The 22,789-nt window shown below is 37.6% G+C and overlaps 1 pseudogene; it reads left to right on the top strand.

The window, feature by feature from the left end:
• The first annotated feature begins 1,342 nt into the window (after positions 1-1,342).
• Positions 1,343-22,515, top strand: LOC132508005 (hyaluronan synthase 2-like; annotated as a pseudogene).
• The last annotated feature ends 274 nt before the right edge of the window (positions 22,516-22,789 follow it).

Here is a 22,789-nt window from a genome sequence, read left to right as displayed (position 1 = left end):
GTGATGGTGGATGGGGGATACAGCCATCAAACAAAGAAACGCAATTCAGAATCGCAGGGGTTTGATAGAAGTCTGTGCAGGATATCTAGGCATAAAGTATTTTTAGTGTCAACAGAGCCTTTGGGAATAATCAAGGCTAAACTCCCTCATTTAACAAATTAAAATAAAAAAAACAAAACAAAACTGAGGCCCAGAGAGATAAAGTGACTGGCTTAAGGTTATATAGGTAGTTGATGGAAGAGCTAGTCCGAGAATCCAGTTATTCTGATCTTTAACCTCAGCTGGGTGCATGGAAAAAGTGTGAGCTGAGGGATTTGAATAAGAGGTGAGATGGAATTACACATGGGAAATTCAGCAAAACCTGTGGATTTTTCACTGGTCAGTATTGGGAGTGAGGGAACACCATGGTACAGGAAGAAAGTGTCTTGCTTGTTAGGAAGTTCAGGTTATACACTTATCTATGACCCCATACATAGAGTGCATCCTTAGAAAGATAATCTAATACACTAAAAACACTGCATCCGTATATTTGTTTAACACATTATGATTTTCAGTGGTATGTTGCACCATCATCTCATCTGATGTTTGAAAGAGTCCTCTGAGGCATGCTGAAAGGGCATCCTTATACCTGTTTTGCAGATAAGCAAATTGAGGTGCAGAAAGTCCCACAGCTACTAAGGTGAGAAACTCAGGGTTATAAATGTCCATCGACAGAGGAATGGATAAAGAAGATGAGGTGCATATATAAAATGGAATTTACTCAGTCTTTTAAAAGAAAGAAATAATGCCATTTACAGCAGCATAGATGCATCTAGAGATTGTCATACTGAGTGAAGTAAGTCAGACAAAGAGAAATATCGTATGATATCCCTTACACGCAGAATCTAAAAAGAAATGAACTTATTTACAAAACAGAAACAGACTCACAGCCTTAGAGAACAAACTTATGGTTATGAGGGGGGAAGGGTGGGTGGAAGGGATAATTAGGGAGTTTGGGATCGACATGTACACACTGCCATATTTAAAATTGATAACCAACAAGGACCTACTCTATAGCACAGGGAACTCTGCTTAATGTTATGTGGCAGCCTGGATGGGAGGAGAGTCTGGGGGAGAATGGATACATGTATATGTATGGCTGAGTCACTTTGCTGTGTGCCTGAAACTATCACAACATTGGCTATACTCCAATATAAAATAAAAAGTTTTTTTTTTAAAAAGGAAAGAAACTCAGGGTTAGAACACCTGGAATGCTTCTAGTCCAATGCTCTCCCTGTGATGCTATGTATATAACAAGCATGGGACAAGAGTGGCTAACCAAGTGCATCATGTGATTATTCAGATGCATTGTGAGAAGTTTCTAAGTTTCCTGAGAATATCTGGAACCACGCTCTTTGGAGCCTCTCTCCTCACTGGAATGATAGTTTCTTATATTGTTGGCTACCAATTTATCCATACAGATGATTACTATTTATCTTTTGGACCATATGGTGCCTTTTTAGCTTTACACTTCCTTATTCAAAACCTGTTTGCCTTTTTGGAGCACTGAAAAATGAAAAAATACTGAAATATTCCCGTTAACTTGAACAAAACTGTTGCTCTTTGCATTGCTGCGCATCAAGAAGATCCAGACTACTTACGGAAATGTTTGCAATCTGTGAAAAGGCTAACCTACCCTGGAATTAAAGTTGTCATGGTCATAGATGGAAACTCGGAAGATGATCTTTACATGATGGACATCTTCAGCGAAGTCATGGGCAGGGACAAATCAGCCACTTATATCTGGAAAAACAACTTTCACGTGAAAGGTCCTGGTGAGACAGATGGGTCACATAAAGAAAGCTCACAACTTGTCACACAGTTGGTCTTGTCCAACAGACATTTTTGCATCATGCAAAAATGGGGTGGAAAAAGAGAAGTCATGTACGTGGCTTTCAGAGCACTGGGACGAAGTGTGGATTCTGTACACATAGGTTTCCACATCTTCCAGGACAAACATACGTTTAAATAAAGCATCTTTTGTATCTCTCCAGTCATATGCTATGACTTGTCCTATGACACAGTACTCCTTTCAGTTCATCTGAAAACAGCATGACTGTTGAAAGCACATTCCAAAACAGAGAAAAAAAATCTTATGAAATGGTTAAGACAATGAAAATGCTTAACTTCTACAGTGTTATTGGTTGGAAATCAAGATTATTTTGAACAGGAGACTCGTCCTTCCTTCTCTTCCTCTATCTTACCTTTTCTTCCACCTTGGATGTGCCAACATTATTATTTTCCACAATCTTAAAATCACCAGCGTTGCCAAAAAATAGTGTCTGTCCCAGCAGAAGTGTCTTGAGAAAATTTGCAGGCCCAAGGAAGTGTTTCACAGAGACTAGGCAAAATGAGAATGGAGAAAACAAATTTTTTTTTTTTTTTTTTGCGGTACGCGGGCCTCTCACTGTTGTGGCCTCTCCGGTTGCGGAGCACAGGCTCCGGACGCGCAGGCTCAGCGGCCATGGCTCACAGGCCTAGCCACTCTGCGGCATGTGGGATCTTCCCGAACCGGGGCACGAACCTGTATCCCCTGCATTGGCAGGTGGACTCTCAACCGCTGCGCCACCAGGGAAGCCTGAGAAGACAATTTTGATTTAACAGGATAAGGAATTCAAAATTTAGACACAGAGAAAAAGAATAGGAAAATGAAAAAGGGTGGGGGAGATCAACTTTCCAGAGCAAAACCTAAGTCATGTTTATTTCACTTTCCAAACAGCATTACCTCATTCACTGCAACTTGAACTTTGAAAACATTTGTGATGTCGTTTGCTTGCATGAAAATCAGACAGGCTGTGTCTCTCATTAATTCCCTGCCTGCACACTCTTGGGTTTCTCCTCTCCTAGCTGTCATTGAGGTTTTCTTTTTTAGAATGTTAGTAGGGCTCCTGTGAGTTTTCTTCCTTTTTTTAAAAAAATTTAATTTAATTTAATTTTTTTACATAGCAGGTTCTTACTAGTTATCTATTTTATACATATTACTGTATATATGTCAATCCCAATCTCCCAATTCATTCCACCACCCCCTCCCTGCTTTCCCCCCTTGGTTTCCATACATTTGTTCTCTACATCTGTGTCTCTATTTCTGCCTTGCAAACCAGTTCATCTGTACCATTTTTCTTTTTTTTTTTAAACATCTTTATTGGAGTATAATTGCTTTACAATGGTGTGTTAGCTTCTGCTTTATAAAAAAGTGAATCAGTTATACATATGTTCCCATATCTCTTCCCTCTTGTACGATTTTTCTAGATCCACATATATGCGTTAATATACGACATTTGTTTTTCCCTTTCTGACTTACTATACTAGGTATGACAGTCTCTAGGTCCACCCACATCTCTACAAATGACCCAATTTTGCTCCTTTTTATAGCCTAGTACTATTCCATTGTATATATGTACCACATCTTCTTTATCCATTTGTTTGTCGATGGGCATTTAGGTTGCTTCCATGTCCTGGCTATTGTAAATAGTGCTGCAATGAACATTGGGGTGCATGTGTCTTTTTGAATTATGGTTTTCTCCAAGTATATGCCCCGTAGTGGGATTGCTGGGTCATATGGTAATTCGATTTTTAGTTTTTTAAGGAACCTCCATACTCTTCTCCGTAGTGGCTGTATCAATTTACATTCCCACCAACGGTGCAAGAGAGTTCCTTTTTCTACACACCCTCTCCAGCATTTGTTGTTTGTAGATTTTCGGATGATGCCCATTCTAACCAGTGTGAGGTAATACCTCATTGTAGTTTTGATTTGCATTTCTCTAATAATTAGTGATGTAGAGCATATTTTCATGTGCCAAGAGGCCATCTGTATGTCTTCTTTGGAGAAATATCCATTTAGGCCTTCTGCCCATTTTTTGATTGGGTTGTTTGATTTTTTAATATTGAGCTGCATGAGCTGTTTATATATTTTGGAGATTAATCCTTTGTCCACTGATTGGTTGCAAATATTTTCTCCCACTCTGGGGGTTGTCTTTTTGTCTTGTTTATGGTTTCCTTTACTGTGCAAGAGCTTTTAAGTTTCTTCAAGTCCCATTTGTTTATTTTTATTCTTATTTCCATTTCTCTAGGAAGTGGGTCAAAAGGATCTTGCTGTGATTTATGTCATAGAGTGTTCTTCCTATGTTTTCCTCTAAGAGTTTTATAGAGTCTGGCCTTACATTTTGGTCTTCAATCCAAGAACATAGTATATCTCCCCATCTGTTTGTGTCATCTTTGATTTCTTTCATCAGTGTCTTATAGTTTTCTGCTTACAGGTCTTTTGTCTTTTTAGGTAGTTTATTCCTAGGTATTTTATTCTTTTAGTTGCAGTGGCAAATGGGAGTGTGTCCTTAATTTCTCTTTCTGATCTTTTGTTGTTAGTGTATAGGAATGCAAGAGTTTTCTGTGCATTAATTTTGTATCCTGAAATTTTACCAAATTCTTTGATTAGCTCTAGTAGTTTTCTGGTGGCATCTTTAGTATTTTCTATGTATAGTATCACTTCACCTGCAAACAGTGACAATTTTACTTCTCCTTTTCCAATCTGTATTACTTTTATTTCTTTTTCTTCTCTGATTGCCGAGGCTAGGACTTCCAAAACTTGGTTGAATAATAGTGGCGAGAGTGGACGTCCTTGTCTTCCTCATGATCTTAGAGGAAGTGCTTTCAGCTTTTCACCATTGAGACCGATGCTTGCTGTGGGTTTGTCATATATGGCCTTTATTATGTTGAGATAAGATCCCTCTATGCCCACTTTATAGAAAGTTTTAATCATAAATGGGTGTTGAATTTTGTCAAAAGCTTTTTCTACATCTATTGAGGCTATCATACGTTTTTTATCCTTCCGTTTGTTAATATGGTGTATCACATAGATTGATTTGCATATATTGAAGAATCCTTGCATCCCTGGGATAAATCCCACTTGATCATGATGTATGATCCTTTTAATGTGCTGTTGGATTCTGTTTGCTAGTATTTTGTTGAGGATTTTTCATCTATATTCATCAGTGATATTGGTCTGTAATTTTCTTTTTTTGAAGTGTCTTTGTCTGGTTTTGGTATCAGGATGATGGTGGCCTCAGAGAATGAGTTTGGGAGTGTTCTTTCCTCTGCAATTTTTTGGAAGAGTTTGAGAAGGATGAGTGTTAGCTCTTCTCTAAATGTTTGATAGAATTCACCTGTGAAGCCATCTGGTCCTGGACTTTTGTTTGTTGGAATGTTTTTAATCACAGCTTCAATTTCAGTGCTTGTGATTGGTCTGTTCATATTTTCTGTTTCTTCCTGGTTCAGTTTTGGAAGGTTATATCTTTCTAAGAATTTGTCCATTTCTTCCAGGTTGTCCATTTTATTGGCATAGAGTTGCTTGTAGTAGTCTCTTATGAAGTTTTGTATATCTGTGGTGTCCATGGTAACTTCTTTTTCATTTCTAATTTTATTGATTTGAGTCCTCTCCCCATTTTTCTTGATTAGTCTGGCTAAAGGTTTATCAATTTTGTTTATTTTCTCAAAGAACCAGCTTTTAGTTTTATTGTTCTTTGCTATTGTTTTCTTTGTTTCTATTTCATTTATTTCTGCTCTGATCTTTATGATTTCTTTCCTTCTACTAACTTTGGGTTTTGTTTTTTCTTCTTTCTCTAGTTCCTTTAGGTGTAAGGTTAGATTGTTTATTTGAGATTTTTCTTTTCTCTTGACGTAGGTAGGCTTGTATTGCTATAAACTTCCCTCTTGGACCTTCTTTTGCTGCATCCCATAGGTTTTGGATCGTCATGTTTTCATCATCATTTGTCTCTAGGTATTTTTTTTATTTCTTCTTTGATTTCTTCTGATCAAATCTCTTGGTTATTTAGTAACATATTCTTTAGCCTCCATGTGTTTGTGTTTTTTACGTTTTTTTCCCTGTAACTGATTTCTAACCTCATAGCGTTGTGGTCAGAAAAGATGCTTGATATGATTTCAATTTTCTTAAATTTACCGAGACTTGATTTGTGACCCAAGATGTGATGTATCCTGAAGACTGTTCCATGCGCACTTGAGAAGAAAGTGTAGTCTGCTGTTTTCGGATGGAATGTCCTATAAATATCAATTAAATCTATCAGGTCTACTGTGTCATTTAAAGCTTGTATTTCCTTATTAATTTTCTCTCTGGATGATCTGTCCATTTGTGTAGATGATCCGTCCATTGGTGTAAGTGAGTTGTTAAAGTCCCCTACTATTATTGTATTACTGTCGATTTCCTCTTTTATAGCTGTTAGCATTTGCCTTATGTATTGAGGTGCTCCTATGTTGGGTGTATAACTATTTATAATTGTTATATCTTTTTCTCGGATTGACCCCTTGATCAATATATAGTGTCCTTCCTTGTCTCTTACAACATTCTTTATTTTAAAGTCTATTTTGTCTGATACGAGACTTGCTACTCCAGCTTTCTTTTGATTTCCATTTGAATGGAATATCTTTTTCCATCCCCTCACTTTCAGTCTGTATGTATCTCTAGGTCTAAAGTGGGTCTCTTGTAGACAGCATGTATATGGGTCTTGTTTTTGTATCCATCCAGCGAGCCTCTGTCTTTTGGTTGGGGCATTTAATCCATTCACATTTATGGTGATTATCGATATGTATGTTACTATTACCATTTTCTTAACTGTTTTGGGTTTGTTTTTGTAGGTCCTTATCGTCTCTTGTGTTTCCCACTTAGAGAAGTTCCTTTAGCATTTGTTGTAGAGCTGGTTTGGTGGTGCTGAATTCTTTTAGCTTTTGTTTGTCTGGAAAGCTTTTGATTTCTCCGTTGAACCTGAATGAGATCCTTGCTGGGTAGAGTAATCTTGGTTGTACATTCTTCCCTTTCATCACTTTAAATATATCATGCCACTCCCTCTGGCTTGTAGAGTTTCTGCTGAGAAATCAGCAGTTAACCTTATGGAAATTCCCTTGTATGTTATTTGTCATTTTCCCCTTGTTGCTTTTAATAATTTTTCTGTCTTTAATTTTTGTCAATTTGATTACTATGTGTCTTGGCATGTTTCGCCTTGGGTTTATCCTGCCTGGGACTCTCTGCACTTTTTGGACTTGGGTGGCAGCTATTTCCTTTCCCATGTTAGGGAAGTTTTCAACTATAATATCTTCAAATATTTTCTCAGGTTCTTTCTCTCTCTCTTCTCCTTCTGGGACCCCCATAATACAAATGTTGGTGCATTTAATGTTGTCCCAGTGGTCTCTTAGGTGTCTTCATTTCCTTTCATTCTTTTTTCTTTATTCTGTTCCAGAGCAGTGAATTCCACCATTCTGTCTTCCAGGTCACTTATCCGTTCCTCTGCCTCAGATATTCTGCTATTGATTCCTTCTAGTGCATTTTTCATTTCACTTATTGTATTGTTCATCTCTGTTTGTTTGTTCTTTAATTCTTGTAGGTGTTTGTTCTTTAATTCTTCTAGGTCTTTGTTAAACATTTCTTGCATCTTCTTGATCTTTGCCTCCATTCTTTTTCCGAGGTTCTGGATCATCTTCACTATCATTATTCTGAATTCTTTTTCTGGAAGGTTGTCTATCTCCACTTCATTTAGTTGGTTTTCTGGGGTTTTATTTGTTCCTTCATCTGGTAGATAGTCTTCTGCCTTTTCACTTGGTCTATCTTTCTGTGAATGTGGTTTTCGTTTCACAGGCTGCAGGATTGTTGTTCTTCTTGCTTCTGCTGTCTGCCCTCTGGGAGATGAGGCTATCTAAGAGGCTTGTGCACATTTCCTGATGGGAGGGACTCATGGAGGTTAGAGCTGGGTGTTGCTCTGGTGGGCAGAGCTCAGTAAAACTTTAATCTGCTTTTCTGCTGATGGGTGGAGCTGAGTTCCCTCCCTATTTTTTGTGGCCTGGAGCAAACCAGCACTGGAGTCTACAGGCCCTTTGGTGGGGCTAATGGCAGACTCTGGGAGGGCTCATGCCAAGGAGTACTTCCCAGAACTTCTGCTGCCAGTGTCCTTCCCCTCAGTGAGCCACAGCCACCCCCTGCATCTGCAGGAGACCATCCAACACTAGCAGATAGGTCTGGTTCAGTCTCCTATGTGGTCACTGCTCCTTCCCCCTGGGTCCTGATGCACACACTACTTTGTGTGTGCCCTCCAAGAGTGGAGTCTCTGTTTCCCCCAGTCCTGTCAAAGTCCTGAAGTTAAATCCCGCTAGCCCTCAAAGTCTTATTCTCTGGGAATTCCTCCTCCTGTTGCCAGACTCCCAGGTTGGGAAGCCTGATGTCAGCCTCAGAACCTTCACTCCAGTGGGTGGACTTCTGTGGTATAAGTGTTCTCCAGTTTGTGGGTCACCCACCCAGCAGTTATGGGATCTGACTTTATTGTGATTGCACCCCTCCTACCATCTCACTGCAGCTTCTCCTTTGTCTTTGGATGTGGGGTATCTTTTTTGGTGAGTTCCAGTGTCTTCCTTTCGATGATTGTTCAGCAGTTAGTTGTGATTCTGGTGCTCTTGCAAGAGGGAGTGAGCACACATCCTTCTACTCCACCATCTTCAACCAATCTCTCCTGTGAGTTTTCTAGTTGTAATTTTCTGCAGATGCTTTACTAGATTTTGGTCATAATAATCAAGAAGGGAGAAATGTCTCTGGCTTACAAAATCCACTGGACACTCTTAGCCTTCTGTTGAAAGTAAAATTCTAGTTTTCAGAGGACGCATCATATTTTTTAGGCGTCTTTATGGGCATGAAGTCATGCCCCGTGGACCTCTTTGTGTAATGGGATAAAAATGGACTCTGGCTTTAATGTCAATTGACTGAGATTCTAATCACAGTTGTTAGTAGGTGGTTGACCTTGAGCAAGACCACCTCCCAAACCCTGGTTATCTGGATACAAGAAACTAATCTCATAAAGGGTTTGAGATAATTATTTCAAATCATGTATCCAAAGGGGCTTAACAAAAGTTGTTAATAATGGTATTGTTAATATTATTAATAAGTTTGCTGACAATACTATTGTTATTTTCTTATATGATCACCTAGTCCTTACTTCAAAACTATAGTACATGTCAATGCCCACCACACAGTGAATTCAGTTAATCTCTGAAGAGTTTTGAAACATTTCTTAAGTTGATGTCATCTGCATATTAATCAGTCTTCTAGGGAGTTGATAGAGTTTCACTCCCAAGTTCTTCTAATTTCTAGAACTACCACAATTTAGGTAGTTGTAATTAACTCAGGACATTTTTACATATTTGCCTTTTGCAACTTCAGGCCCAGATGAGAAAATAAAATGAAATATTTAAAGGAAGGGATGACTTGGAAACTTGCAGAGGATTTGAAGAATGAAACCTAAAAGGAGAGAACATCTATTTTGATATTTTCCCTTTAATTCTGGTTAAAACCGTCATTACATTTGTTATTTCTAATCAAGAAGTCATCGTGTGGGGTTTCCTTTTTTTTTTTTTAAACCTGCTCTTCCCAAATCTACATCTCCCATCTTTTTTGTTTTGAATTTTGCTTGTATTCTTGACAACTTGACATTGTACCTGTCCAGGAAAAAAATAATATAAAGTATGAAATGTTAGAATAGCCTTCCTGCTACAGACCTAACCAGGCTTGAGAAATTTCCTTCCTTCAGGGTGAAGCCTCCAGATAGACTGACCCTAGCAGCAGCTGTTAACTGGGCCCTGAATCCTTTGTAGACTCTCAGCCTATTCCAACCATCTAAACAGGGTAAAAAATCTTTTGGCATTCTGAGACCAGTAAATTCCATTCAGTCATCCCTCATGAAATCCCCAGATACTTAACCATCCTTGCCCTATAGCAGTGGAAATTTCTAAAATTTAAATACATGTATAACAGACTTACTTTGCTGTATACCTGAAATTAACACAACATTGTAAATCAACTATACTTCAATAAATATTGAATAAAAAATGCACTCTCATCTTCCATTCTGACTGACCCAGGGTCCAAGAGTTGCAGAGCAGGAGCCACAGAAAGACAAAGGGGGAGGAGTTGAGGTTATTGACTCCTGAGCATTACAAGTGATTGAATGTGGAGTTCAAGTTGGTTCGGGATGGAAGGAAGCAAAGTTCAGGTGCTAATACACAAGAGAGAATGGGGGTAGGGGAAGAAATGGACCATCTGCTCATACTTGCTAACCTGGCTGGAGAACACTGTTTAACTGTGCAGAGAGATGGCCAGAATGATTGGTTTCCAGTTGCAGCTGGATCCTCAGCACTGGTCAGCACTCTTTTCATTTGATTTGACCTTGAGTAATTGTTTTGCTTATTGTTCTCATGTCTCTTATTTCATATTTTCACCACTTTGCCAAGGCCTTACCCAAACTCCTCCCTGCTTAACTACCTGTGATCTTGCCTCCTATGAAAGAGAATATCAAAAATATGTGTTCTGAAGGTTGTCAAGATCTTCTTTACTCTCTCCTGCTTACAGTTTCAAAGGTACCCTTCCTATCTCAAGGGTAACCTTCCATCTACTCTCCTGGGCTCTCTGGGTAGGCATCCTCTGGTCTATTCCAGACCGATCTTTATCAGTTATCACCTCTTCCTCTATCTTTCTCAGCTGTCATTTCTAGTCTTCTCTACTGACTACTGTCTCAGTTTTATAGCCCCTCAAATAATTAATACTGACCTGGAATATTGAGGGAAGATTTAGTCTAGGATAAATGCAATGTGGTAGAGAATTCATCTGTGATGCTAGTGGCTCCTTTCAGAGACAGAGAAGATAGAAAAACAGAAGAAGAAAAATAACAAAATGACAAAACAAAGACGTGGAGAATGAGAAATAAAGAGGAGGATGAGGAAGATTTTCTTAATTTTGAATCAAAGTATTTTCTGGAGAAACTTTTTTTTTTTCAAAGACGGACAGATTCTGTTCTGTCTAGATATGGCTCAAGGTAGGGCAAAAGTCTTTCTTATCTTTTCAAATTAGTATTTATGTTAGCTTTTTTATTTGCCAAAATAACACATGATTAGGGCAGTGTGTTTTTTAAAAATGTAGAAAATCACAACGAGCAAAATTAAAATCATCTGCAGAAAATACTTGACTCAAACATAGATTGTCAAATATAATACTTTCTAGCATATATCTCTCTTCTTTCCCTTCTTTTTTTAAAATTTAATTTAATCTTTTAAATTTATTTTTTAATTGATATATAATTGCTTTACAATGCTGTGTTAGTTTCTGCTGTACAATGAAGTGAATCAGCTATATGTATACCTGTATCCCCTCCCTCTTGGGCCTCCCTCTCCTACCCCACTCCCACCCATCTAGGTCGTCACAGAGCACTAAGCTGAACTCCCTGTGCTATACAGCAGATTCCCACTAACTACCTATTTTACACATGGTACTATTTCCTCTTCATTTATTTGGTCTTATAGGTTTTTACCTTGCTCCTTCATCTGTGACTATTTTTGTTGCTTCATTTTTTTTTTTTTTTCCCTTATGGGTGGGATTGCGTTCCTGTCTTACTGGTTGTTTGGCCTGAAGCTTCCAGCACTGGAGTTTGTAGGCTGTTGGGTAGAGCTGGGTCTTGGTGCCGAGATGAAGACCTCTGGGAGACCTCACTCCGATGAATATTCCCTGGGGTCTGAGGTTCTCTGTTAGTCCAGTTGTTTGGACTCAGAGCTCCCACTGCAGAAGCTCAGGCCTGACCCCTGGCTCGTGAACCAAGATCCCACAAGCTGCACAGGGTGGCAAAAAAAAAAAAAAAAAAAGAAGGAAAAAAGGAGAAGAACAATAACAAAGAGTAAAAAATAAAATAAGATAAGAAAACTAACAGATATATTAGAAAAAATAAAAATATAGATGAAACAACAACTGGAAGGTAAAACAGTCCCCTTCTTTTTAAAAAAAAAATTTGAGGGACTTTCCTGGCAGTCCAGTGGTTAAGACTTCACCTTCCAATGCAGAGGATGTGGGTTCAATCCCTGGTTGGTGATCCCTAAGATCCCACACACCTTGTGGCCAAAGAACCAAAAAGTAAAACAGAAGCAATATTGTAACAAATTCAATAAAGACTTTAAAAATGGCCCACACCAAAAAAACTCTTTAAAAGAAGAAATTTTAAATTATGTTATACTTGCCTTTTTGCATCATTTTTTAAATCTACAATATCAGAAGACTTTAAGTATCCTGTGACATCTAGATTATTTAATTGCTTTAACATATCTCCTGTCACTGAATGTGGATTTTACAATGTAAATGGCTATCAGTCTGTGTGATGAAAGAGAAAAATTATCTCAGGAAGTGTGCATTAGGGATTTCCCACGTGGAAAATATACAATACTGTAAATATGAACATTTTCTAAAAAGAAAGTATATAGGAGACAACTGTGTTAATACAGTAAGTCCCCTAAATACGAACTTTCAAGTTGCAAACTTTCAAAGATGCGAACATGTGTTCGCATGTCCAATCACATAAGTTAGTTCATGTGTCTGGCATACCTTGTCATGTGCGTGCATCCTCTACAAGTGGTTGTGCTTTTGTGTACTTTACTGTACAGTACTGTATAGAGTACAGTAGAACAGTATCTTTATTTCAAGGCCAGGATGTCCAGAAGCAAGCGTAAAAGCAGCAGTGATGTAGCTGCTACTGCTGTACTTTTCAAGGTAATGTATTGTAAGATTAAAAATGTTTTTATTTTTTGTGATTGTTTGTTTTTTTATGTATTATTTGTGTGAAAAGTATTATAAACCTACTACAGTAAAGTACTATATAGCCGATTGTGTTAGTTGGGTACCTAGGCTAACTTTGTTGGACTTAACGAACAAATTGGACTTATCGAACACGCTCTTGGAAAAGAACTCATTCATAGGTAGGGGACTTATTGTAAATACGAATATTTTCTAAAAGGAAAGTATATAGGAGACAACTTTATTATTAATTTAATCGGGTAGCATCCTAGGTATCCAAGATTCACTGAGCAGGAGAAAAGTAAGACTGAATCATTCATAATAGTAGAGTTGACCCTTATTATTTATGAATTCTGTATTTGTAAATTAACCTACTCACTAAATTGTATTCGCTACCCCAAAATCAACAGTTGCAGTGCTTTTGTAGTCATTTGCAGACACGTGCAGAGTGGCAAAAGATTTGATTTGCCCATTGTGCACGTTCCCTGCTAAAGTCAAACAAGATTATGCTTGCCTTCTTGTCTCAGCTTTTAGATAGTAAACGTATAACATCTTTAGTTATTTGTTATGGTAACAAATACCATATTTTTGCTTAAAATGGTCCCCAACTGCAGAGTCAAAGTGCTATCCAGGGTTCGTAACACACAAAGACTATAATTGCTTTATGGAGAAAATAGGTTTGTTAGATGAGCTTTACTCAGGCATGAGTTATAGTGTAGTTATAGTTGGACATGAGTTCACTGTTAATGAATTGTGTGTGTGTGTGTGTGTGTGTGTGTGTTTTAAAACAGAAGCACAAATAAAAAAAGTTTAGACATTAATCACTAGACAAAAATATTGTGATCAGAGTCTTGGAGGACTCTAACCCTATATTTCTGCTGGAAGCAAATTTTGATATTTGCTAATTCATTGTTCATAGAAACTTGGTAGAACATAGCTACTGTGCATAATGAGAATTGAATGTATATAATATTTGATTGGTTCCTGTTCTATATAGGAAGTCTAAGAGTAACTTAAATATTCTGAGGGCCGATGTTGAGAATGTTATATAATACGTTTCTTTGTATTCTTCATTTTATAGGATAAGATTAAGAGCACATTGAACTAGGAAAGGGAAAATCTGAATCTAGATTCAACTTAGTTGTTTAGATTGGTGTTTAAGGGCCACCATTATAGGATTTCCTGATTCCCTTTTTTAGAATAAGAATTCCAAACATTTGGAATAAGGGTGTTTCATTGCTTAAGACTTAGAGGTGACAACATTTGGTTTCTCACTTTTCCAGCTGGCTTGTCACCTTTGCTTTACACCTTCTATAAACTTCACTTATATTTAAGCCTTCTTAAAAAGGAAAGGAGAATAACCAAATGATTCCTTTTTTAAAAAATTCAATGTTTTGAAGATATTCTAGGTTGAGCAGAGACCAGAATTATTTTATAAAAATTTGGGTAATTCATCCTACCAAAGAAGGAATATATCTTCCTAATCTCTTTCAAGAAGAGTAATAAAGAAATGCCAAATTGTATAGGTGTCCAGAAGTAGAGGCTTTCCATTGGCTAGATTTGAGATCTTATACCATAAACCAAATACTATAAGAGAGGATTGTCCTCCCCATTCTCCATCTCTCTCCCAAAAGAAAGATTATCTTTTTTTTTTCCTGTGAGGACATTTTTTTTTTCTGAAATTATTTTACTCATTAATTTCAAATGGGCTTTTTAGCTCTAAAATTCTTAGATTTTATGATTTTGTATTTGCCACTCCCATCATTTGCCATTATGTATTTGTTGCTTAATCTGAAGCTGGTAAATTTAGCTGCATGCTTACATGTAAGTTCCATTTATCCAGAATGCAAATAAATAGAAAAAGATTTTTTTTAATGAAAATATCATGTAATATTGATAAAGTCCTAGAAGTCTGTTTAATATAATTAATGACCATAAGCTGTGAATTTTGATTGAGCTTTTGGTCAACTGTGTGCAATATTCTATTTTCGTGAAAGTTTTTTTTTTTTTTTTTTGCGGTACGCGGGCCTCTCACTGGCCGCGGGCTCCTCTCCTGTTGCGGAGCCCAGACTCTGGACACGCAGGCTCAGCGGCCATGGCTCACGGGCCCAGCCGCTCCGCGGCATGTGGGATCTTCCCAGACTGGGGCACGAACCCGTGTCCCCTGCATCGGCAGGCGGACTCCCAACCACTGCGCCACCAGGGAAGCCCCATGAAGGTTATTTTTTGTCCCAGTTCTTTGTTTTCCCCCATCTTCTGCATGCATATGGTCCCACACAAATTACCAGTCATATGTACTCTTTTTCATCAAACAATGCAGTTCTTAGGGCCTATATTAAACAGATAAAACTGTGTCATATATATTTATGTACTTCCAAAACCAAAGATTATGTTTCATTTTAAGTAGTATCACATTCAGCAGGGTCAAAGTCAATGATGAGATGCTGACTCAAGATGCAACAAATACTTTTGTAAATTTCCATGGGTCCAGCCTTTACTACAGGAACTTTCATACATTGTACTCCAAGGATATAATTCATGCTATAAATGAATCATAATCAGCTGTAAACTCTTCTCTAATATAATTCTTTCCTTAGTACATGGCCCAATCTAAGGATTCTTACATTGCCTTTTCAGGTACACTGACTTGTTTATGTTTGTTGGACATTGGATCAGGCATTAGTTTTTGCTCTCTGTGTCATATTTTATTTACAGCGATGATAAGAACTCCTTTCCTCATTGGATTAGTGTCCTTAGTTTGTGCCTCTGGTTTTGATTTATCACTTCTTAGTATATATATGCCTTCCTTTTATTGAGCATTTACTATGAGCTAGTCCTTTTAAGCTCTATAAGTACACTACCTAATTCTCCATCACAATAAACCTATGATGTGGATATAATTATCCATATTTTTCACCCAAGAGATGGAGACTTAGAAAGATGAGGTGAGGAGTCTAAGGTTAAGAAGCTAGTCCAAATGAATATAACTGGTCAATGGTGGATTGTGACTCAGATCTGTCTGATTCCAAGATTTTGCATAGTGCTTTCTTTTCCTTTCAGTAATGTGCTTACTTTGGTCTGGTACTCTTAGGACTTCAGGGGGCTGGAACCATATTGTGTTTGCTGGTAAATAACTATATGTGAATTTTTGTTGTTGTTGTTCTGGCTGACCCCTTTTCACTAGAGAAATGTCCCAGGGGAAGGAAGAGTAAGGAGGACTTTCCATTTATTTTGTGGTTAAGTGGTGGCAGGGAAACTAGGTAGTTGGGTCACAATCAAGAGTAGTTTCAAAATGTGGTAGAAAGAAATAGTCTCGCTGGGTGCAGGTTAAGGTGAAGAGTCAAAATTAAGAAAGGATTGAGGTTTACAAGCAGGCAAAGGGTGAAAGCAGTAGCAACAGAATGAGTCTTGATTTATCTTCAGCCTGTTTCCTCATCGAAGGCAGCCAGAATAGTTAAGGCTTCCTGTTGCTGTGTAGCTCTCAGAGCCCTTTGAAGTGGTGCGGGGCAGGCAGAGGTGGAGAATCCACCAGTCAGTCTGAAAGGAAATATGTTTAAAAAAAGGTGAAACGTGGATACTCAGCATTTTAGACTTGGGTCTTAGAAGTTGAAAAACATATGGTAGAATAACTAACAATATTTCTACAGGATATTTTTATTTAAATTGTTGTGAGGTAGATTAAGATCAGTGAGATAAATTGGAATGGACTTCAGTCTAACAGCTTATTTAACACATTTATAGCAATTTATATATCTATAGGTGTTTTGGATACATTGGAACTTGTTCATTGTGATAAGATATTCTTGATATGTAATCCATTCTCATGTTCCTTTTGGTGATTCTCTTTACTGAGTCACCTGTTCATGGTGATCAGTGGGTTTACTTAGCAAGTATAAACAATTAAAGATTATTACCCTATACTAATGGCATATATGACTTTTCTGTGAGCCTTTGTAATTTACCGAGGACTTTTACATACAGTGTGTCACTCTGGTATCATGATGATGGTAACAGTTTGTTCAAGGTCATAAAAGTAGTAAGCCTCCTGATTTGTTATAATAGTCAAATCTTGGCCTATTATAAGAATAGGAGATAGAGGCAATCATAAAAACCTCTAGTAGAGTTAAATGGGGACTTAGAACATACTTTATCTCAACTTGTTCTTTTAGTTTGTTCTTTGTTTTTTTATGAAAGAGACCCACCCCCGGCTCCCCAACCAATTCTTTTAGGCTCAGGGTTGGCATACTTGCTTGTAAAAGGCCTGATAGAAACCATTAAGCTTTGCGGGCTATATGGTCTGTGTTGCAGCTATTCAACTTTGCTGTTTTAGTGTGAAAGCAGCCATAGATAATATGAAACTGAATGTGCATGACTGGGTTCCAATAAAACTTTATTTATGGCCACTGGAATTTGAATTTCATATAATTTCCATGTATCACAAAAAATTATTTTTCAATTTTTTTTCAGCTATTTAAAAAGGTAAAAGCTATTTTTAACCCCCAGGCCATACAGAAATTGGTGGGAAGGCAGACTCGTCCATAGACCTTAGTTCGCCAACTCCTGTTTTAGATACGGAGAAAGCGGCGGCACTGTCTCTTGGCTAGAACAGTGAAGGACAGGGAGCCATGGTCTTAAGCAATTTAGCCGATGATTCTGTGGTTAAGATTGAGGTGGCTGGTTCCTCCCAATAACGTCTTCTTGTCTTGACATTTTCCACTCATTTTAGTCAAAATTTGGTGACTTTGCCTCATTTCCATATCTCCTAGTGAGAAATCTTATGACTGGCGATCATGTAGTTTAAACAAATTACAGTGATACATTCAGCGTGGACAGAAAGACATTTTGATTTGTTCTCCAGTTGTTTCCTGTGTGCAAATCAGTCCTGTGGTTTTTCCCAGTGTGAGGTTAAGCTCCTTGTGAACTGGTGTATTTCTCCCACAGTTTCTAGCCCAGAGCTAAACAGCCAACATTCGTGAAATCGCACACTTCTCATTAATTGGTGAGGAGACAGCTAGAAATCCTGTTTTTACTAGACTGATTTTAAGAAGGGCTAGAGTTATACCCTTTACACACAAACGAATTAATACTGTTATATCCATGAACATACATGCTTTCACAGACTGTCATGGACGGTGGTTTTCTAGTTGGCATTCTATCACCAAAGAACATCCAGAAATTGAACTTCTTTGGAAAACTCTTTGATCCCACTAGAACAAACCCCTCCCAGGAGATTTCTGAGAGCTTTCCCTTCTGACAGTTCAACTCACCATGTGAACAATCTCTCTCTGAGAACTTCTGGCACTTTGCTGTTGGAAACTGGGAGGGGCAGGGCCAATTTAGATATGCAGAACCTCAGAAGTTTGGTTCAAGTTTAGTCATTTCACAGAGGCAGTTCCCTTGGCTTGCTTATCTTACAAGCAGGCGGAGTTACTTGAACATTAATTCTAGGTTGCCCCCTTCCTGTTGTTTTTAGTCTTATTTTAGCTTTCTGGTTTTACCTTTCCCAGCTTGAGTCAATAGAGGTGGGTGTGGCCATAAACTCTGGATGCTGAGAGGTGGAAAGGTGGCTTTGAAATTATGCCTTCACTTTCTACTACCCTAGTTACTGGCCTGCCAGGCTTATAGCCGTATACCAAACAGTGACAGACAAGGCATGAGAGAGCAAAATATCGCTATTGGAGGAATTTGCTTAGGTTTCTGAGGCTTGGGAGCCTTGAGTATAAACTGAAGTATTAGAAAAATCCTATTTTCTACAATGAAAAACTTATGCCTAGTTTTTGTCTAAATTGTTTCCCCTAGAAAAGTGAGACCATGCTGGGCCAATATAGAAGGCCAAGAAAACAATAAACGGGTTTTACTTAGAAAATATATTTATTATGCTTCTAAATAAGCAATATAAAATTAAAAATTCAGAAGTTAACCCAAAATTGCTATAATGAGTTAAATCTAGAGAGGTGATGAGTTCAGTTTTTATAACCGGATACCCTATATACTTCTTAAGTCATATGTTCCAATAATGCAGTTAAATTGCTGTTTTCACCAACATTTTTATTAGTATATAATCTTTTCAGAAAAAAACACCAATTAGTAAAACTGACACAGACACAGTTTTTAAAATGCTGGGATTCCTTAACTTATTATGTGAGCAGGTCGTGCTACATATGTATAAATTCTCCTTCAACTGTGAGAGTTTATGCTTCTACAAATTATTTTCTTAGTTTTTTTTTTTTAAAACTGGTATATCAAATCCCTACTATTTTTATAAAGTAGTGTATAAAACTATTTTTATAAAGTAGTGTAAAAAACTGTAAAAATAATTGCTTGTGATATAAATAATTAGGCTAAGTCTTGATTAAATTCCATCTAGGGCTGCCAGACTTGTTGGCAAAATAATGGGAATTACAGATAATACGCCCATATCTGCCAACCATGTCATTTATTGTTTGGATGGGATGTGAAACTGGTTCATTACATGTTAGCTCTGATCAATTTATATCTACCATGGCCTTGCTACATTCCCAGAAAAGAATAATATTAAAAAACAAAACACAATTCAACTGAGTAAATTTGAAGGTCCAATAATTGGCTTTATTTAATGATTCATGAGTCAGGCAGCATCCCATCTTAGCAGATAGGAGCTCTGAGAAGCTGTACATAATGGAAGGGTTCTGGGTTTTTTTGTTTGCTTTGTTTTGTTTTGTTTTCTGGCAGAAAGGGCTGGAAAAAGGAAGTTTCTAGCAAAAAGTGGATTGTTTCAGGCAAGGTTACCTTCTTTTGGGAGAAGCTGGGGCTTCTATCCGGCAGATTTCCTCACTAGTGCTGACCAGGTAATTCCATATTGACTGCTTGAAAGTCACATTCCTTGCAGAGGCTTAAATTATAATTAGGTTCAATATTAAGTCTTGGTTTGCTGACATGGGGCCAAGCACAACTAACTCCATTTTGGGCCTGTTGTTTCTTTTTAACAATTTCCACATTTAGATCAGACTCTCACCTTAACAGAAATGTGATCAAAATTTAAGGAACTGTTCTTTAAAAAAATTAGGAGATATTTTTTAGGAACATTTGCTTGGCACTTAGTGACTGTGAACATGTATTTAAAGCTTTTGAGAGAATACAACACACCAGGGAGAGTACGGTGACTATTATAAGCAGGATAATTCCCAATGTCTGAAGAGCACTTTAGAGCCATGGTCCTCAAGACCCAAACCAATCAAAATCAAATAAGTCCAAGAAAAGACCTCATCAAAGGAGTCATCTTTTTAAGCCAAGTGTTTTGCTCACTGATCTTGTGTAACTGAGTTTCAATTTCCCCAGAAGTGTTAAGGTTATCCCCCTTAGCAATGTCTTGGGAGATGGGTGACTGAGTTATCCTTCCGAGCTAATGCCAGAGTATTGAAAGATATCATATATATGCCCACTTTTGACTACATGGAGTACACTCATCATCTTCTCTTCTTTAATTTACTTCTTACTTCTTCTTTGCAGGTTTGTGATTCAGACACTATGCTTGACTCTGCCTCAACTGTGGAGATGGTAACAGTTTCAGAAGAAGACCCCAACGGTGGAGGTGTCCGGGGAGATGTCCAGGTACATATGGCTCCACTTTTTGCATGAGTCACTTTTAGTAGCACGCTCACTCATTGAGTCCTTGGACATACATTTACTACACACCAAACTCTGTGCCACATATTGGTTTTGGTGCTGGAGACACATTAGAATGTGCCTCGAACACACTTTACTGTGTCTTCTCTTGTTTAAATTAAAATAATTTATGATTTCTTTGCCTAATCCTGGGTTATAACCCACATATGTGGTGGCTGATAAGTCATCTGAAATATAATGTAAGTGTGTATGGTTTCCACCATCTCTTCTTGAGCCATAACTTAATGTTCTGATAAAATGATGTTGGAACTCATTTAATACAAGGGTTAAAAAATGTAAGTATGGCAGGGAATGGATTCTACATCTCATACCTACGTATTCCAATTATTTACTTCCTATTATTTGCTATCAATGCGGAAACAATTAGTGAAACAAACCTTAATATTGTTATTAATCGTTATCAATATTAATATTGAAATGTATGGGATGGGAAAACAAATATGTGAAAATATGTGAGGTTTAAAATGACTCCTTTGCAAAAGTGCAATTAGCTTTTAGCAAAAGATGAGAAGCATATGGAAATATAACTTTAAATTTAAAGTTTTAAATTGCATTGCATTGCTGTATAACCCATATTTATATGCATGGTAATACTGAAGGGGAAGAAAACGCACTAGATGGACACAGAAATAGCCTGGTGATAAAAAAGAAGCATGCAAAATTCAGATGAAAACTGAACAAAGTTGAGACAGAGGAGATAATTATGAAATATTGCCAAGAAAAAACTGATAATTTTCAACAGCCTTTGTATAGAGCCTTATTTCAGGATTCAAGTTTTGGGTAGAAGCCAGAGCAAACCATTTTATCATTGGCATTGCAAAAAAGTAGGTAGGAAGGAGAAGGAAAATTAGCAGAATTGCATGAGTTGGAAATTAACCAGAGTGGGAGAGAATAGGACTTAAAAATTTTCAAATATTAGATGGTAAGAAAGAGTGGCAGAGAACTTAGGAGCTGAGAATTAAGCCTAAAAAACCCCTCAATATTATAACATAACAACAAGAACAGGAACAAAAATCATAGCAAAAAATTACAGAGGATGATGAAGTAGAAAAAAATATTTATTATCAATGAGTCCCAATATATGCACTCCACTTATCAAACAATCCAGTACTACAGGATCAGAGAAAATAAACTATGACCATGTCAAAAATAGGAAGAAAGCCAAAATGGGCAAATAAAATAACAAAACACTAGGTAATGACCTCAAGATGGTGCAGATTTTTTTGGAATTTTTAGCTGAGTTTTACCTTTATTTAATTATTTTTAGTTACTTTTATTTTTCTTGCAGATTTTAAACAAGTATGATTCCTGGATCTCTTTCCTCAGCAGTGTGAGGTACTGAACGGCTTTTAACATAGAAAGGGCCTGTCAGTCTTATTTTGGATGTGTCCAGTGCATTAGTGGACCTCTGGGAATGTACAGAAACTCCTTATTGCATGAATTTGTGGAAGACTGGTACAATCAAGAATTTATGGGCAGCCAGTGTAGTTTTGGAGATGACAGGCATCTAACGAACCGAGTGCTGAGTCTGGGCTATGCAACAAAATACACAGCTCGATCCAAGTGCCTTACTGAAACACCTATAGAATATCTCAGATGGTTAAACCAGCAGACCCGTTGGAGCAAGTCCTACTTCCGAGAGTGGCTGTACAATGCCATGTGGTTTCATAAACATCACTTGTGGATGACCTATGAAGCAGTCATCACTGGGTTCTTCCCTTTCTTTCTCATTGCCACAGTAATCTGGTTCTTCTACAGGGGTAACGTTTGGAACATTCTCCTCTTCTTGTTAACCGTCAAGTTAGTAGCTCTCATAAAATCATCTCTGCTACCTGCCTTAGAGGAAATATTGTCATGCTCTTCATGTCCTTCTACTCAGTGTTATACATGTCAAGTTTACTTCCTGTTAAGATGTTTGCAATTTTAACCATAAACAAACCTGATGGGGCACATCTGGAAGGAAAACCATTGTTGTTAACTTCATGGGACTCATTCCAGTATTGGTTTGGTCTGTAATCCTTCTGGGTGGCTTGATTTTCACCATTTATGAGGAATCTAAAAAGTTATTCTCAGAATCCAAAAAGAAAGTTCTAACTATTTCATCATCCATCTATATATGCTGTTGGGTAGTGGTTTTGACACTGTATGTCGTTTTTATCAAAAAATGTGGCAGGCAGAAGAAGAAACAACAGTACGACATGATGCTTGATATATAATCTTACATTGAGGTTTGCAGACATACACAAAGCCTTCTTCCTCTAGGAGCTGTGCTTATTGTACAGAACTGTGGCGTCAGATTATGGCAACAAAGGAGACATATCACTGCTGCTGGGACTTTTACAAAGACATTTCTATGGGTTTATTTTGATTCCACCAAATTATGCCTCCTCAACAAGAGGAAGCTCAGATTTACCCTGTTATTTCTGTAAAAGTGAAAAGAATTTTGGTTATGCAATTATTCCTACAGCACATCCACCTAACAGTGTTTTG

This window comes from Lagenorhynchus albirostris, chromosome 17 (genome assembly GCF_949774975.1).
Source record: "Lagenorhynchus albirostris chromosome 17, mLagAlb1.1, whole genome shotgun sequence".
Classification (NCBI taxonomy): Eukaryota; Metazoa; Chordata; class Mammalia; order Artiodactyla; family Delphinidae; genus Lagenorhynchus; species Lagenorhynchus albirostris.
The sequence above is the reverse complement of the archived record's forward strand: the minus strand, read 5'-3'. Positions and strand labels throughout refer to the sequence as shown.